The 17690-nt window shown below is 37.6% G+C and overlaps 1 long non-coding RNA gene across 2 annotated transcripts in view; it reads right to left on the reverse strand.

Moving 5' to 3' along the window:
* The window catches only part of LOC112669535 (uncharacterized), a 63732-nt gene that overhangs the window by 6647 nt on the left and 39395 nt on the right, over window positions 1–17690 (reverse strand). For both annotated transcript variants that reach the window (XR_004818325.2, XR_004818320.2), the window contains one exon: window positions 5150–5236. This is a non-coding gene — a long non-coding RNA (uncharacterized LOC112669535). The remainder of the gene's footprint in view (window positions 1–5149; window positions 5237–17690) is intronic.

Below are 17690 nucleotides of genomic sequence, written 5' to 3' on the forward strand. Positions count from 1 at the left end.
TAATAAGCACATCAGTGAATATGTTTGATTTGGGAAATATTGGTTCAGGGGTACATACAAGGCTTCCAGGTTGGCATATTTTTCATCAAGCCTTGGAGTTCTAGCAGAAAATCTAAGCTAAAGGTGGGGAACTGAGACCCTTTGGCAGCAGCTGAGGCTATAGAAGCAAGGACATCATCACCATGGAGCACAGGACTGATGGGGGAGCAGCAAGAGCCAGGAAGTGAGGGAACGAGGTCAGCGAAGAATGACACCAAGGGAATTCTACTGAAGTCAAGCTGAAACAGAGACAGATGTGAGGATGGAGTGGGAAACTCCAAAGACATAACCCTAAAAATGTCTCTATGGTCAAGAGTGTGAAATCATTACAGGAAGGCTGAAGGGGGAACAGGCTTGTTTCCACTCTGCCCTTGGCTCTTGACCACTGACCCTGGTTATCTCACGGAGACTGAATGGCCTCAGTCCACATCAGACTAATCCAGTTTCCTCCCCACAGAGAACCCCTCACCACTCCTCCGTGAGAGGGTGCCTTCGAAACCCTCTGTGGTAGATGGAGGACAGAACTGTAGCCTTAGCTTCTTAATTGTCACAGAGCCCCCTGAGGTGGAGAGATAAGTCATAAAATTGTTTACACATAAATATGGAGAAAATAAAATGTAAAACATTCAGGTAATAGAACTACATGAAAAATCAGGATTCCAGTTTTTTGTCCACATATATTTTTAAGCCTTATTTCTTGAAAGGGGAAGGGCCCATTTGGCTTAACATAATAAAAATCCACATAAATACTTTTGCTTCAGGTAGGATGACCACGGAAGACTTTTGCCACATTCTGAAAAATCTGTGGGTTTCTTCAGTCCTCTCAATAGTCTTCTCTGTATCGTTCTCACCCTTTCCGACATGTGAGTTGTTTATGCCCAAATGTCCAGGCCTCACGTGTGCTCTCTGGCAGGAAGCTGTACTTTTGTGGAAAATTCTCCCCCTTCTTGCACGTCCTTTCTTTGACACACTAAATGTTGTTCCCTCTGAAGTGCTTGGGAGTGGTATTTCTGAGGGTGTGAGTCACCCTCCAGGGGAACATCTTACAAGGTTTGGAAGTCCAACTTGCCCAAGAGGAGAGTGACTTTCTTCTTATATGTTAACAGTTTTCTCACACGCTGTTCTTATTTTAATTAGGTAATGGAAGGCCAATAGCAAAGGAATCTTTCCAGCCTTTAAAAAAAACTTAAAAAGTGCATGAGTTTTAGAAAAGAAGAATAGGAGATTAGAAAGCCTTTTCCAGGACCATGTGGCTCTCTGCCAGTGCTCCATCAGTTGTCCTTGAGGGCTGCATAAGGCTCTGTGTGGACAGATCCTACCCAGCAACGGACTCAGCCAGCCGCAGGATTACAAGATTTCTTGCTAAATTTAGTGCCAGGTTTCCCCGCACTGCTTCAATTTGTCCTGAATCACCTCCTTCTGTCTTTGCCAGACCCAGCAATGCAGCAGAGCCACGGACACCCAAGGCTTTCAGAGAGGCAGGCATTGCGGAGGATGCAGGCTTGTTCCAAATTTGAATTCATGTGACTTTTGCTTTTTTTGCAGAGGGAAAGAGAGAGAGAGAGAGGTCCAGCAGTGTGGCCTATTTTCTTTCTCAGCTCTGGCTACCGCATATTGGTTTGATGTGAGTGTTTTGTTTCTTTTTTCCTTTTCAAATCTAAGACTCATCAAATGTGACAGCCTGACAGTCCCGGAGACAAGGATTCTGTATTCACGTGCGGCTGCAGGCTTCTGCAGGAATGCACACACGGACACGCAGCAGTTTGGAAAGAGCCACCCTAGGGATTAGAGCGACCATGCGCAGTGCCCCCGGCAAGCTGAGGTCACACCAGGGAAGGGCCTGCCAGCCAAGACTGATTCAGGGTTATTTCTTATTCTTTCAAGGACAATTATTTTAACCATCTTCTCACTGGTCAGTTTTTATCTATTCTTCTTGTCTGACTCTACCACACTGTTCTTCCAACCATAAGATCCAGAGTTGTTTAGCAAAGCTCCTGCTTAGACTGTGATGGTCCATCTGAGCTTCTATGCAACATCTACCTTGGTCACATTCTGGTCAATTCCCGGCCAACCAGGACTTCATTGGGAAGCTCCCCTCCAATATTCCAGTTGCTACTTTATGATAAAAAAAAATAACCACAGGACTTCGTTGTTCTATTATGTGACCTAGAACCACACACTTGTTGGTTCCAGTGACCTGAGCATCTTGCTAATGGGAATAAGGTCACACATCCAATCGCTGTGTCCCCAGAAAATGCACAGGCCCAGAAGAGCTTTGGTGTAAGATTCTTACTCATTGTAGTATTCCTCTAAATTTCTCAGGAAATGCTTGTTGACTTGAACAAAACCAGCTGAGAGCAAGGATGACTCATCATAGACACATCTTCAGTTCTGGAAAAAATAACTCAAACCCCACTCCCTACTGAAAATGGATCAAGTCACCATTTAGGCATCAGACACAGTGGCTCAGATGCTTTTCTCTTCTTTCCATTGTCACTACTAAAGCAACAATTTAGGGCTGATATTCCTAGGACCATGGCAATTGCTGCAAAAGGGCTCATAACCATTATTACCATCTCTTCTCTGAATAAAACAACTTCTAAGGGCCTCTGTAGGCAGTTAACTCTAACAGTGTCATACATGAATCTGTTAAATTGCCTACCAAAGAAGGGCTTATGTTTCTGTCAGGATAGTTCATAACACAAGATTGGGTTATTTTCTGGTAGCAAAAGCAAATGGGATGGATGGGCAGGAGGAGACAAATGGCTTCATGTAATCCCATCAGTTTGAATGAATAGCATCTCTTTTCAATATGATCTCAAAACCACCAAACAAGTTCAGGGAAACAGCTCATAATGAACTATAGACGGTAACCATGAATCCAGGCTCCACCATGAAAACCGACCAGTGCTCTTCCCTGCCAACTGATGTGAAAAACTGTCAACAGACTAAATGCCTGTGAGACAGAAAACTAACTTTCCTTAGGCAAAAGCAGCAGGGATAGTGAAGAACAGGTTTATAGAAAACAAAAACGGTAAATAGTACTGTTTTACAATAAAGTACTCTCAATTTCTCTCCTGGATGTCACAGCTCAGCATTGTCCTGTGTGTTCGGCTCTGAGGTCTTTAGAGCTTGTGGTGAGGTGGGAGAGGAGAAGGCATTTTAATTGTAAATTCTTGGGTGCCTGGGTGGTTCAGTGGTTTGGCTTAGGTAGTGATTCCAGGGTCCTGGGATGGAGTCCCAAATCAGGCTCCCTGCAGGGAGCCTGCTTCTCCCTCTGCCTCTCTCAGTGTGTCTCATGAATAAGTAAATACAAACTTTAAAAAAAAATCATAAATTCTCACATCACTGACGAGCAAACCAGGTATAATTATAGGCAAAGCTACGTCTGGCCTTTCCTCTTTATCATCTTTCCTCACTATTAACACTTCTTCCCCTTTTAGGCTCACTCTGTCCCCAAATCAGGCAAATCTGACCATGGTTTTTTGTTCCCTTTAGGTGGACCATTGGAGTGATATGGGGGGAGAGCTTCTCCAAGAACTCTAAAAGTATTGCCACAGGAAAGAAGTTTTGCAACACTGTGAAGATATACAGCTCTTAAAAATATTCAAAAGCTTTCCAATTCCTAAATTGTCACAGCTCCCTCATAGATACACACAGTGATGATTTCTGGAAACTTTAAAAGTAAATCTGATATCAATATACCCGAGCACTTTTAAATCCACAAGTATAACAATCATCTAGTGAATATTTTTGGAAAATGTGCTCAGAACTGTGCCAAGATACTGATGATAAAGCCATGAACCAGGGACATGTCCCCACCCCAAGTCCTGTAGGAAAGGCAGACAGTAAACAAATAGTTCTTAAATAGAGGGAGGACCATTGCAAAAGGGGAGTGCATAGTGCCATGCAGGCTTTTAACAGAGGAAATGAACCTGGTGGGCAAAGGCTTCCCTGGAAGAAGGAAACATTTAGATGGAGATGTACAGAATTAACTGAGAAAGAGTGAAGGGAGGGGATTCTAGGCTGAAAGACAAGCATGTGTGATGACTGTGAGCTAAAAAGAAAAGTCTAGAAGCAGCAGAAAGGCAGCCCATCGGAGAATGAGGAGGAGAGTTTGACTGGAGAAGGGTAGAGATTGTTAGAGGTTGCTTCTCCGGTGTCCTTGTAGGCCATGTTCAAGTCTGGACATCAGGACATCTTTAAGTGTGCTATTGTGACTATGGTAAACAGAGCTGACTCTATGTCAATGGAATTTTCATATCCAAGAATCAAAGAATCTTAGAGTTGGAAGGTACCTTTAAAGCTATCTAATCCACGTGTCCATGAATTAATTGGGGCAGAAATTCTTTCTGTGAACACACTCTGCGGTGTTTTAGAACTCATCCCTTGTTTGTATAACTCAAACTGTTCAAAATTTCTTTTCAATCCCAACCTGCTTCCTTGAAACATCCACCATATTTATGCCCTCTGGAGTTTCACAGAACCAGTCTAATCCTTTCCCATCTGACAGCTTCTCAAATGTTTAAAGACAACTATCTTGTCCTCATTATGTCTTCTCTTCCCCAGGCTAAAAATGCCTAATTCTTCCAACTGCTCTTCATATTATGTGATCCTAGACCAGCTCATCATGCTACTGATACTTCTCAGGACAGGCCTCAGTCTGTCAAGAGAAAATAAATCTGAATGCAGAAACAAAGTTATTAACCTATTTTGCTTATATCTAGTTTCTTTGCCCTAGAACACTAAATCTGGCGTGCTGGCTCTCAGAAACCACAAATTCTCTTTGTCGTTATACAAGGAATCTTGTATTTGGCAGTGCCCTGCCAAATAAGCATTTGATAAGTATCATTAGTTAACTGAATGGTCTTTCTATATTTATTCCTGAGCAAATGATATGGTTTATCAGAGTTTATAAAATCTGGAAAAATGTGTGCAATGACACACAAATTTCAAGAAAACGAGTGTGAATATACCTACTAATTTCTGAGATCAGCAGAAGTCAGCCGAGTCTTCCACAATAGGGTAAACCACAACATTAGGCAGAATATATTCTTGCAGAAATAATCAGTGTGGTCCATTCACCTCCATTACAAAATTTTATTCTTACTATTAAATCCTGCCAGCTTCATGTTCCAGGAACCACGAAGTGCTGAGATTTTTCCGGCCATCTGTGTAACCCCGCGATCATAGTGCTCTGTTAAGAGGTGGGAATGGGAGAGGCTTTTGAGATTGTTTTGTTTTGTCTTATCGTTATATTACACACTAACCTTAAAATTTGACTTAAAATTGCTGCCAGGCAACATATTTATCATGATAAAGAGATAATGTGCGATTAATTTTTCAGTCTTAAGGAAAAGGCATGTACTGTAAGTATGATAACTGTGATATACCACATTGATGCGCACCCATGCAAGGTGACACAGGCTGAAAAGTAAGTCCAAAATCCTTTCATGTCCCTGTGATGAACAATACTGACCACAAGCAAAAATGGCAAAGTTACTTGGTCCAGGAAAATAAGACAGGAACCAAGTAAAATGGCTCATCCATCATGACGACTAGCTTGCTCGTGAAGATTTGCTTCAAGCCTCTCACCTCACTTGTGCATCCTTCCCAAGGCTCATAGATCAACAGTTCCCAATTCCTCACCTGTGTGACCCCCTGCAAAATTGCCCATCCAGACCCACACCCCCCTCTTGTGAAACACTCTCAGAGCTGTAGGTCAGTGACTATTCTGACTCCAGGGCAGAGGAGATGAGGTCATGAAAGTTCCCCAACACCTATTCCTCCTTAGCTCTGGATCCTGGCTCTGGGCTTGCTTTGCCTTTGTGAAACCACTTCATAAATCCTATTGTTCCACAATTCATAACAATTGCCAGATTCTCTGATGAAATAGAAAACATTGTTCTTTTTTAAAGCACAATTTCAGCATCTTTCTCTTGTTCACATTCAACTTATATTAGAATTTAGGGTTGATCTCTAAAAGTAATGAATTCATACATGTAACACAAATGCTTTGGGAAAGGGGTCAGTGGACCTGTAGATGGGAGAAACAGGCTACACTCCAAAATGTGAGAGGAGAAAAGATAGCGAAAGAAAAGAAAGGAAAAGAAAAGAAAATGTAAAAAAGAAACAAAAGAGAGCTAAGACAAAGGAGAAAGGGAAACAGCTAGAGAGAAGAAGATTTTCCTCTAGTACCCATTCCTCCACCACTTGTCACGAGTCCCCATTCCATTTTGACTCTTTATTGAAACTCACTTATCACTTCATAAAAGTTCTAAGAAGAGACCTCAAGAGCTCCTTTAGGATCTTCAATTTTCCAGCAAAATTGCTCCAAAGTGAACCTACGAAGCTTGGAGAAACATGCATTCCACAAACTACCTCAGTAATCTCTGGCACCTCATGGTGCACACAAATCGAAAATGCATCCTTATGCCACGTTAGAGCAAAGGAAAAAGTCACACTATGGTGTGCTTAGAAACAACTATTTGAAGATAAGGAACAAAGTTCCCCTGGTTTTAATTGGATTAAATAATCTACTCTCACTTGTTTTCCTTCCCCCTATAAATTTTCATTAAAGCGATCTTAGTTTCTGACTGGAATATTTCGTGTGTTCATTGTATCACAAACTGAGCAACTGCAAAATCCTCTCCATGTAGCTGCCCAGGTGCCCACAGCTGTGCACATTCCTGAGCACAGATCCCACTGAGGCTTCTGGGGCCAGCCTCTGGCTTCCATCTTGAACATCAACATGCAAAAAAAGAGGAAATTCACAAAGAAATTACAAAACAAAGAGAGAGAAAAAGGTTTCCAAGATGATGCAAACCCAAATAAAATGTTGACACCTCCTAGAGTAAGGTTAGGACTCCTATTCTTCTCTCAAAAGAAAAAGATAGAAGCTCTCAGAGAATGAACTGCAGTACACTCTACAAATCTGTTATTGCTGAGCCTGCCTATTACCCAGAATATTTAAAGTGACAACGAAATACATTTGCAATAGCTAGAAAGTTAGTATTGAAGCTGAGAATTATAGTTTCCAGTGAAATGATTCCCCCTTCTCAGTTAACACCATCAGAACTATTCAGCATGTAGCAGATGTTCATGGCACTCTGGCCAGCAAAATCTTTAAAGAGATATCAAAAGCCATGGTTTGCTTTAAGTAAAGTTTCTATTTCCCTCATACTGTGAAAAGGAAATGTAAAATATAAACATATGTGTTTGTATACACAGACATACACATCCTGTACATTTATACGTGTATGTTTGCATCTGTATAATTATCTCTTCACAAATTTTCTTAAAGATTTTATTTATTTATTCATGAGAGACACACACAGAGAGAGAGAGAGGCAGAGACATAGGCAGAGGGAGAAACAGGCTCCTCCCAGGAGCCCAATGCGGAACTTGATCCCAGGACCCCAGGATCACACCCTGAGCCGAAGGCTGGTGCTCAACCACTGAGCCACCAAAGTTCTCCAATTCATAAAATTTTGTGAACATTCCAAATGGCACAGAACTGAGTAGACAACTATCTATACATACCTGAAATGAGTTTTTATATTTTAATATTTTTGACTATAGTGAATATAATTTTTGTCAAGTTGCATAAAATGTTTCACACCACAGGATTCATTGAGACATACATGTGAAATGCATAACTGCCTCAGAAACATTCCTCCTTACATGAAACATTTGCTTCTCAAAAGAGTTAATGAATACAGAAGCTAAAGGCTATACAATGTGGCTTTTATCAAAATGTCTTTCCTCTAAAATGCTGACTAGGTTATGAAATTTTAACAAAATTATCAGGTTGTTTGTACACAGTGAGACTCTATATTATGTCAAATATTCAAAAATCACCTCTCATCTGCCAGCAAAACCTGTCTGACATTATTCTTTTACTTTTTCTATGCTTATTACTGTTACTATTTTCAGATTATAATCACCACATTTATTGTGGATCTAAGCAAGTTTTTAAGATCTAAATATATATCCAAATTGGTCGGGAAGAAAAAAAAACTAAATTTAGGAGTAAATTACAATTTATAGAAATTTTATAGAAAACACTCATGATTTTGATATATTAAAATATACAATAAACTTTATAATTAAAATCAGAATGGCCTTGGAAGCAAATTGTTCTTACTAAACAAAACACAAAATTGGATTCTTGCTCAATTAGCATTTTTAGGTCTCATTATAAAACCAAAGAGTTTGGGATCCCTGGGTGGTGCAGCGGTTTAGCGCCTGCCTTTGGCCCAGGGCACGATCCTGGAGACCCGGGATCGAATCCCATGGCGGGCTCCCGGTGCATGGAGCCTGCTTCTCCCTCTGCCTGTGTCTCTGCCACTCTCTCTCTCTCTCTCTCTCTCTCTCTCTCTGTGACTATCATAAATAAAAATAAAAAAAAGATTTAAAAAAAAAAAACAAAGAGTTTGACTCAGTGATCTATAAATTCCCCTCTCTGATGAGACTTTTAAAATTCATTTTCTATTAGGCCTAGATCAGGAACTGCTAATAAAATTTAAAAATAAAGCAGTTTACCTTGTGGAGAGCTATTAGCATTACATAGTAGAAATATATGTTTTGTTAATATTTCCCTTACTAAAAATTTAGGAAAAACTGAATATCCATTTTTGGTAGTCATTTCCAAAGAATTGGAAGTTCCAAGAAGTAGGTGTGTTTTACTAAAGACAATTATAATTTCATTTGTATGATATTACCTCCTCCTCTCAAGAAGCTTGCTGAGTTGGACATGTGCCCCAGGAAAGAAAAGCATTGCTTTGGAAAAGAAAAGCCTCATACTAAGTCATTACTTGTACTTTCCCAAGCTTCTAAGATACCTTGGTTGAGCTGTTCTAAAAGATATTTCATAATGGCATACAGCTCATACTATAAATTTATCCCAAACTGATTACTCATGGATATGAGGTTGTTTCCCACAATAATAATAATTTTAAATTTTCCTTTCTTTTTACAATGTGTAATGTCTTAAATAATGATCTTTTCTTCTGGAATTAATATAACTAATTATAAAAACAAACACACCGCTCACAATAGCCCTCAAAAACACCATATTTCTCTACTGTCCCCAGGAGGTTCCAGAATGCAGAGGAATGGCTTATCCACATTGGCTGTTTTAAAATTCTGATATATTTTCCAGATGCCCACTTATTATTCTATGGTTCATAGCGACAAAGTAGGAAAATTAGCGAATGAGTCATTTCTACCAAGACTTTACACAGTGATTTTGGCTAAGTTGTCTAAATATTGCTTTGAATTCTTCTTTATCAAGAGAAGAACAGAAGCAGCAAAGGAGGAGTTACATCACAAAAAAAAAAGAAAAAAAAGAAAAAAGAAAAAGCTTCCTGAATAAGAAGCTTCAGGAATTGGTCTTTCCATCAAAAAACTTTTGAGCTAGCAAGAACAATCTGGAACAACTGTGGAATGCTGTAGTCTAGACAAACACTTGTAATATCCAGGGGAGTGTTTGAGGTAGAAAGAAGCTGAAAATTTTCATTGTTGTGTGTGTGTGTGTGTGTGTGTGTGTGTGTCTGGGGGTGTATGTTTGTGTTTCACTTGGTGACAACATCCCCCATCCTCAAGCCCTATGGGAGGCAGGAATGCTACCCATGATCCTTGTGTGGTTAGCCAGTGCCAGTTTGGGCAATAAGCACTTTGTATTCCAAAAATAGAGATTAGCCATTCTGACCATTGCTTTTGATGGCTTGATATATCAAGCCATGCAGACTGAAGTGTATTCTCCAATCATACTGGTCAGAGAAAATTTAAAAACAGCATTTTTAAGATTTTCATTCTTATTGGACCTAGACACTTAGGGAAATCTCTGTGAGGTCATTGACTAACTGCGGTGATAACACAACAGACACTCAAGTGACCACATATGACAAAGAATATAGTTTTTGTAATAACAGATTGGAAAAGTCACTAAAAAAAGAGACATCTCCAGCTTTCATCAAATAACGACAGCAACGTCTACAGAGGAGATAAATCTGATTTCTAGAGTAACCACATCATAATATTCAGACTTCTGCATCTTAACAAAACAATTACAAAGCATACAGAGAAGCAGAAAAGTATGGCCCATTCATAGGAAAAAAGAGAAATTTACAAAATCATCACAAACATTAGACTTACTAGACAATGGCATGAAATCAACTGTCTTAGATATGCTCAAAGAACTGAAAGAAACTACGAACAAAGAATAAATTAAGTCAGGATAACAATATATAAATGAGTCAGTAAAAGACAAGAGATTTGTACAATCTGAAGACAAACATGAATGAATGAATCAGTAATATCAATACAAAGATAGGAATTATAAAAAAGAACAAAGTAAAAATTCTGTAGCTGAAAATAACAGCTAAAATATTTTTTAAATTACTAGAAGTGTTCAACAGCAGATTCAGACAGGCAGAAGAAAGAATGGGTGAACTTAAAGACAATTTGATTGAAAATGAAATTTCCCAATCTAAAGAGCAGAAATAAAAAAAAAAAAAAGACAACACTAGAAGGTTCCATGGCCTACTCTCAAACACATGCATGATGGAGGTCCCAGAAGGAAAAGAGAGACAGAAAGGCAAAATATTTGAAGAAATAATTTTAGAATATATAATATAGAAAAATACTTTCTAAATTCATTCTAGGAATGCAAAAGTGGATCATCTCAGCAGATACAAAAAAAAGCATTTGACAATATTCAATACATTCTCATGACAGAAACACTCACCACACTAGAAATAGAAAAGAACTCCTTCACATGATATTAGGACATTGAGGAAAAAGAATCAGCTAGCATCATACTGAATGGCAATAGACCTAAAATTTCTGCCCTAAGACAAGGATATCTGCTTTCGCCATTGGTATTCATGATGGTACCAGAAGCTCTGGCCAGAGAAATGAGGCAAGAAAAAAATGAAAGACATCTAAATTGGAAAATATAAAGTAAAACTAATCCTATTCACAGATGACACAATCTTGTATACAGAAAATTCCAGAGTCCACACACACACACAAAAAAAAAAGGCTAAAGAAAAGAAACGAAGTTAGCAAAATTGCAGAATATAAGATAAACACACAAACAGATTTATGGCTGTATACACCAGAAATAAACAATCCAGAAAGCAAATTAATAAAACAATTCCATTAACAATAGCATCCTAAGAATAAATTTAACCAAGCAGATGAAAGACTTGTTTACTGAAAATCAGAACATAGTGCTGACAGAAGCTAAAGAAAACCTAAACACACTGAAAGACTTATGTTTATGGACTAGAAGATCTAATATTGTTAATATGGCAATAGTTATTGCTAAAATAGTTATAGTGTCCAAGGCAATCTATAGATTCAATGCAATCCCTATTAAAATTCCAATGGCCTTCTTTGCAGGAATGGAAAACCTGATTCTCAAATCCATATAGAATCACAAATGGCCACAAATAGCCAAAACAATTTTGAAAAGGAAAATAAAGTAATATAACTCATACTTTCCAATTTCAAAACTTACTATAAAGCTATAGTAATCAGAATAATGTGGTACTGTTATTAGAACAGACATATGGAGAATAAATAGACCTAAGAGTTCAGAAAAACGTGCAAATACCCATAGCCACTGATTTTCAACAATGGTGCCAAGATCACTTAATGGGTAAAGCACCCTTCAACAGATGGTGCTAGGACAATTGAATAACTACATTCAGACTGTGAAGTGAGACCTCTGTCATATAGAAAATACCAGATACAAAAATTAACTCAAACATTTTGACTTAAATATAAGAGCTAAAACTATAAAACTCTTAGAAGAAAATGTAGGAGAATATCTTCATGACTTCACATTTGGCAACGAATTCTTAGTATGACTCCACAAGCATGAACAACAGAAAATAGAGAAACTGGACTTCATTAAATTAAGAATTCTGTGCTACAAATTATGTTATTAATAAAAATAAAAAGGAAATCTACAGAAAGGGGAAATATTGACAAACAAGATATCTGATGCAGGACTAGTATACAGAATACATAAAGAACACATACAGCACAGCAACAAATAACATAATTTAAAATGGAGCAAAAGGAAGTTGTCTGGATTTCTTGGTTGGTTACGTGTCTGCCTTGGGATCAAGCCCTGCATCAGGCTCTTTGCTCAATGGGGAGCCGGATTTTCCCTCTCCTTCTTCCTGTGCTGCTCCCCCTGTTGTGCTCTTTTCTATGTCAAATACATAAATAAAATATTTTTAATGGAGCAAAGGAATTGAATAAACATATCTAAAACTGAATCTTTACAAATAACCAAAAATCACACAAAAAGATATTCAGCATCATTTATTGTTAAGGAAACACAAATCAAAACCGCAATGAGATACCACTTTACATCCACTTGGTTGGTTTTATTTTTATTTTTAAAGATTTTATTTATGCATGTGAGAGAGAAAGAGTGCTAGAGAAAGCATGAGCAGGGGAGAAAGGCAGAGGGAAAGGGAGAAGCAGCCTCTTCGCTGAGCAGGGAGCTTGATGCAGGGCTCAATCCCAGGACCTCAGGATCATGACCTGAGCTGAAGGCAGATCTATATCTGCCCTAAGACAAGGATATCTGGCAGATGCTTAACCAACTGGGCCACAGGTGCCCCCCCACTAGGTTGACTTTAATGAAGAAAATGGAAAATCACAATTTTGGCAAAGATGTGGAGAAATAGGAACCCTCACACATTGCAGCTCACAATGTAAAATTGTGCAGCCACTGTGGAAAACATGTTAGTGATTATTCAAACATTTAAACATAAAATTAACATATGACCCAACAATTCCACTTTTAGGTATATACCCAAGGGAAATTAAACCTATGCCCATACTTAAAATTGTACACAAAAATAGCAGCATTATTCATAGTAGCCAAAAGTTTGAAACAACCCCAATATTCTTCAATGGATGAATGGATAAATAAATTGTGGTGAATACATACAATGGGATAATATTCAGCTATGAAAAGGAACAGACTACTGATACATATTACCCTTAGATGAACCTCAAACACATTATGCTAAGTAAAAAAAGTCAGACATTGGGATGCCTGCGTGGCTCAGCGGTGGAGTGTCTGCCTTTGGCTCAGGGTGTGATCCCGGAATACTGGGATCAAGTCCCACTTCCGGCTTCCTGCATGTTACCTGCTTCTCCTCTCTCTGCCTATGTCTCTGCCTCTCTCCCTCTCTCTCTCTCTGTCTCTCATGAATAAAAAAATCTTTAAAAAAATAAAAATTAAAAGCCAGATACAAAAGGCCTCACATTATATGATTCCCATTATATGTTATATTAATCAGGGTTCCCGAGAGAAATAGTTTCAATAGGAGATATACACAGAAAACAAGATTTATTATGAAAAAAAATGGCTCATGAGATTTTGGAGGCTGGCAAGATTTGCAGATGAATCAGGAAGCTGGACACTCAGGAGAGCCAAGTTTAATTTCAATCCAAAGTCTGTTAGGCTCCAGACCAAGAAGAGCTAATGTTTCAGTTCAAGTCCAAAAGGAGGAAAAATGTCAAGGTCCCAGTTCGAAGACCATCAGACAGGAAGAAGTCAGTTTTTGGTCTCTTTAGGCCTTCAACGAATCAGATGAGGCCAACCCACATTAGGAAGAGCAATCTGCTTTATACATTCTACTAATTTAAATGTTAACCTCATCCACTACCCTCACAGAAACACCTAAGATAATGCTTAAGTAAATAACTGGGTTCCTTGTGGCCCAGTGAAATTGACATATAAAATTATCTATCACACATGATATATCCAGACTAGGCAAATCCATAAGGACATAAACCAAAGGGTTGGGGGAAAGGAAGAGTTAAGTTATTGTTTAGTGTGCCCAGGGTGTATTAGAGAGAGCTGGTGGCTGCACATTGTAAATACACTAAGTGCCATTGAATTGTGCATTCAAATAATAATGAACCATACATTTTAAAATGATAAATTGAATTTTAACACAAAAGTAAGAAATAATTTTAAATAATAGAGTTGTGAATCTGACAGCAAGAACTTAGTGACCATCCTTAAGAGCTGCTAGAAATCCAACTAGGAATTGGAAATATCTAATATAAAATCTAATTAATTAATCTAATTATAAATATCTAATATAATATCTAATATAAAAATTTCTCAAAAAAAATCTCTCTTGAAGTAAACTTGCCCCTTCTTGAAATACTTGGGAGAAAAGCTGTATCCTTATCCTCAAAACACATATGCAGAAAGCATAAGTTAGAGAAGCTTTAAAGATCAGAAACTTAGCAACACGTAATTTATCTAATTGAACTACCTCATTAATGAAGGCCAGATGAAAGTAGTGAACAGTGACTCCTTAGCCACGTGGAAAAATAATGTAACAATTGTGTGTGTATGTGTGTGTGTGTGTTTAAAATAAAGATTGTATATTCACTGTAATGTCAAAATAAGAATTGGAGAAATAGGTTAGTCCTACCTCTTGCCAATGCAAGCTTATTGCCTAGGCTGGGACTCTGAGTGTTTTGTCTAGGGCAGTTTCGAATGACTCAAATGAGAAGGGCCCCACGTCATTCTGTGGAAATTGAGGCTACTGCCCAGAACAGTAAGGAAACATGTCCTTACACCTTCAACTTTCACTTTATTTGGCTTGGATTTCTCCCAGCTATGCTATGCTATATAAAAAGGCTCTTTAACGCACACACACACACACACACACACACACACACACATATACACACTCCTCAATCATCATTCTGGAGACTATTTCACCTGCCCTTAAGATGACCAAGATCTATTTATACATAAAATGCTAAAAGCTAACAGATTAGAGATCAATAGATGGAATGAGATTAAATAAAATCAGCCTTTATTCCCCGCCTTCTCCTGCAGAGCACTGTATCAGGAGGGGACTGCTGGTCTAGAATCTTCAGGTGCCATCCATTTGCCAAAGTATCTTTATCAACTCATTTTACAGACAGTCCTTCATTTATAATGGTTCAACTTACATTTTTTTTTTTACTGTACAATGATGTGAAAGCAATATGCATTCAGTAGAAACCATACCTGGAATTTCAAATTTGTATCTTTTTCAAGGCTAGCAATAGCCAGTACGATGCTCTCTCATAAAACTGGGTGGTGGCAGCAGCTCCTAATCAGCCATGCGACCATAAGGGTCAACAGCTGACACACTGACAACCATTCTGTCCCCAGATAGCCATTCTGTTTGTTGCTTCAGTACAGTATCCATACATTACATGAATTGTTCAACATTTTCTTATACAACAGGCTTTGTATTCCAATGATTTTTCCTAACAGTAGACAAATGTAACCTGAGCAAGCTTAAGGTAGACTCGGCTAATCCATGATGTTTGGTAGGTTAGGTGTATTATATGCACTTTTTGACTTACAATATCTTATGATGAGTTTATTGGGACAACACCCCATTGTAAGTGGACGAAGATCTGTATTTGAATCTTAGATCTCATGTATACAATAAGGAAAAGTACACCCTCTATGCTTCCAGTATTTTTAAAAAGATCAAATAAGATGGTGAATGTCATAATACTATGGATAAAAAAATTGATTACTGTATATATATCTATGTTTTTTAAAAAACTTTTTAATATTTTTTTGTTTCATTTTCTCATGTAATGACAACTTTGTGGAGTATTTCATAAAAGAGGTGTAAAAGCATGGAAAATACTGGAATCAAGACTTTTCAACTCTTTTCCTAAATTCTATTTCCAATTACGCAAAGTCATTCTTGTTTCTCATAGAAACATCTTCAAAGTGCTTCTTTGAACTCTGCTAAGATGCACCTTTATCTAGTTTCAAGTTATGTTGTTACCATTGTTTAAAATCGGAGAAATCCATGTATGTAATTCTTCATCATACTGCTAAACATTTTACAGCTGTCTATTTTGATTGATACTAGTCTTCTCTCCCAATACAGCAATATTTCCAAATGTAAACACACAATAAAAGGAAATTATTAAAATGTGGGTTATGAATGACATTAATCACATTCCATCATGGATTGCCCAGGTTATATTCAACACCTTGAATGTGAAACACACCAATAACTATTATACCAAATGTCATAACTATAAACAAATAAATTGGCTCCCCCATTTTTCAAGTTTAAAGATACTTTAAAATTTAGCATTTGTCAATAAATTATCATATATAAGATTTAAAAAAAGTCTTTAAGAAGGATGCTTATCAGTAGCAGAATTCCTCTATCTCCTATTTTAAATGCCCTCCCTCAGTCTAGCATCTACTAACTCTTAGGCCAGGAAATGCACTTCATTTTGGTTCCCTCTTTTTAGTTCATCTATTCAAACTGAGAATGTATAACAAATGGTCTGTCAAAGTGTGTCCAGTTTTTGCTTTTGACCTTTCATTTTTCATGAATCAAGATCCTTTGGAAGTTGCATTTTATTGATCTTTCAGGAAAAAAAATTCTGAGTTAAATTATCCTATCTGGAACTTTTTGTTGTGCATTTTTTTAAAGATTTTATTTACTTATTTGAGAGAGAGAGAACGAGCATGAGTGGGAAGCAGGGGCAGAGTGAGAAGGAGAAGCAGACCCCCTAGCTGACTGTAGAGCCCAGTTCGGGGCTCGATCCCAGGACCCAGGCTTCACGACCTGAGCCAAAGGCAGACATTTAACCAACTGAGCTGCTCAGGTGCCCCTTGTTGTGCATTTTTTATTCCATTAAATTCAGCTTTGATTTTTGATCATTCTCTCTTTCTAGTCTCTTTGGTTTTTTTTTCCCTTACTTCCTTTATTGTTAGTATTTATTCATTCCTTAATAACAAAATAATCTAAGCTATAAGATGTTTTGAGGTCAGCTGTGTCTGCCCTATCACATTTGGTATAAAGTTTTATTCTTATTGCTACCTAGATTTCCCTTTTTATTCTATTGAGCCAAAGATTTTATGGGAATGTTTTCTGAAATTCAAGGAGTGAGGTGTTTTTGGTAATTTCTCAAAAGACTTGTGGTCTGAAAATATCTATTTATTAAGTTTTTCTTCGTGGCTAAATAATGAACTCTTTTCTGTGTGAAAGTCATACCAAGAAACTGCAGCTTCTATTTGGAAGATGTAAGATTGTGTTCACATCTATTTTTTGTTTATTGATTATATTATTCAATGACTCCAAGCCTTGCTTATTGTTTGTCTGCTGGATCTGCCCATCTTTGAAAAACATATATCAAAATTTCCTTTCATAAATAAATAAATATATATATATATATATATATATATATATATATATTTAAAATCCTGCATGGTTTTGGTTTTGTGTACTTAGATGCTATGTTTTTGACCATAGAGGTATGAAATTATTATGCTTTCCTTTTATGATTACTAAATATTCCTCTGTTCTCATCAATACTTAATCTGATGCAAAATCATTATTTGAATATACAATACTATTAATTATATATTCATATATTGCCTTTCCCATTTTCTACTTTTCAGGGTGTTTTGGTAGGTGTTTTGTTAGTTTTATTTTGATTTCTTTTTTAAAGATCTATTTATCTATTCATGAGAGACACAGAGATAGAGAGGCAGAGACACAGGCAGAGGGAGAAGCAGGCTCCATGCAGGGAGCCTGATGTGGGACTTGATCCTGGGA

This window comes from Canis lupus, chromosome 25 (genome assembly GCF_003254725.2).
Source record: "Canis lupus dingo isolate Sandy chromosome 25, ASM325472v2, whole genome shotgun sequence".
Lineage (NCBI taxonomy): Eukaryota > Metazoa > Chordata > Mammalia > Carnivora > Canidae > Canis > Canis lupus.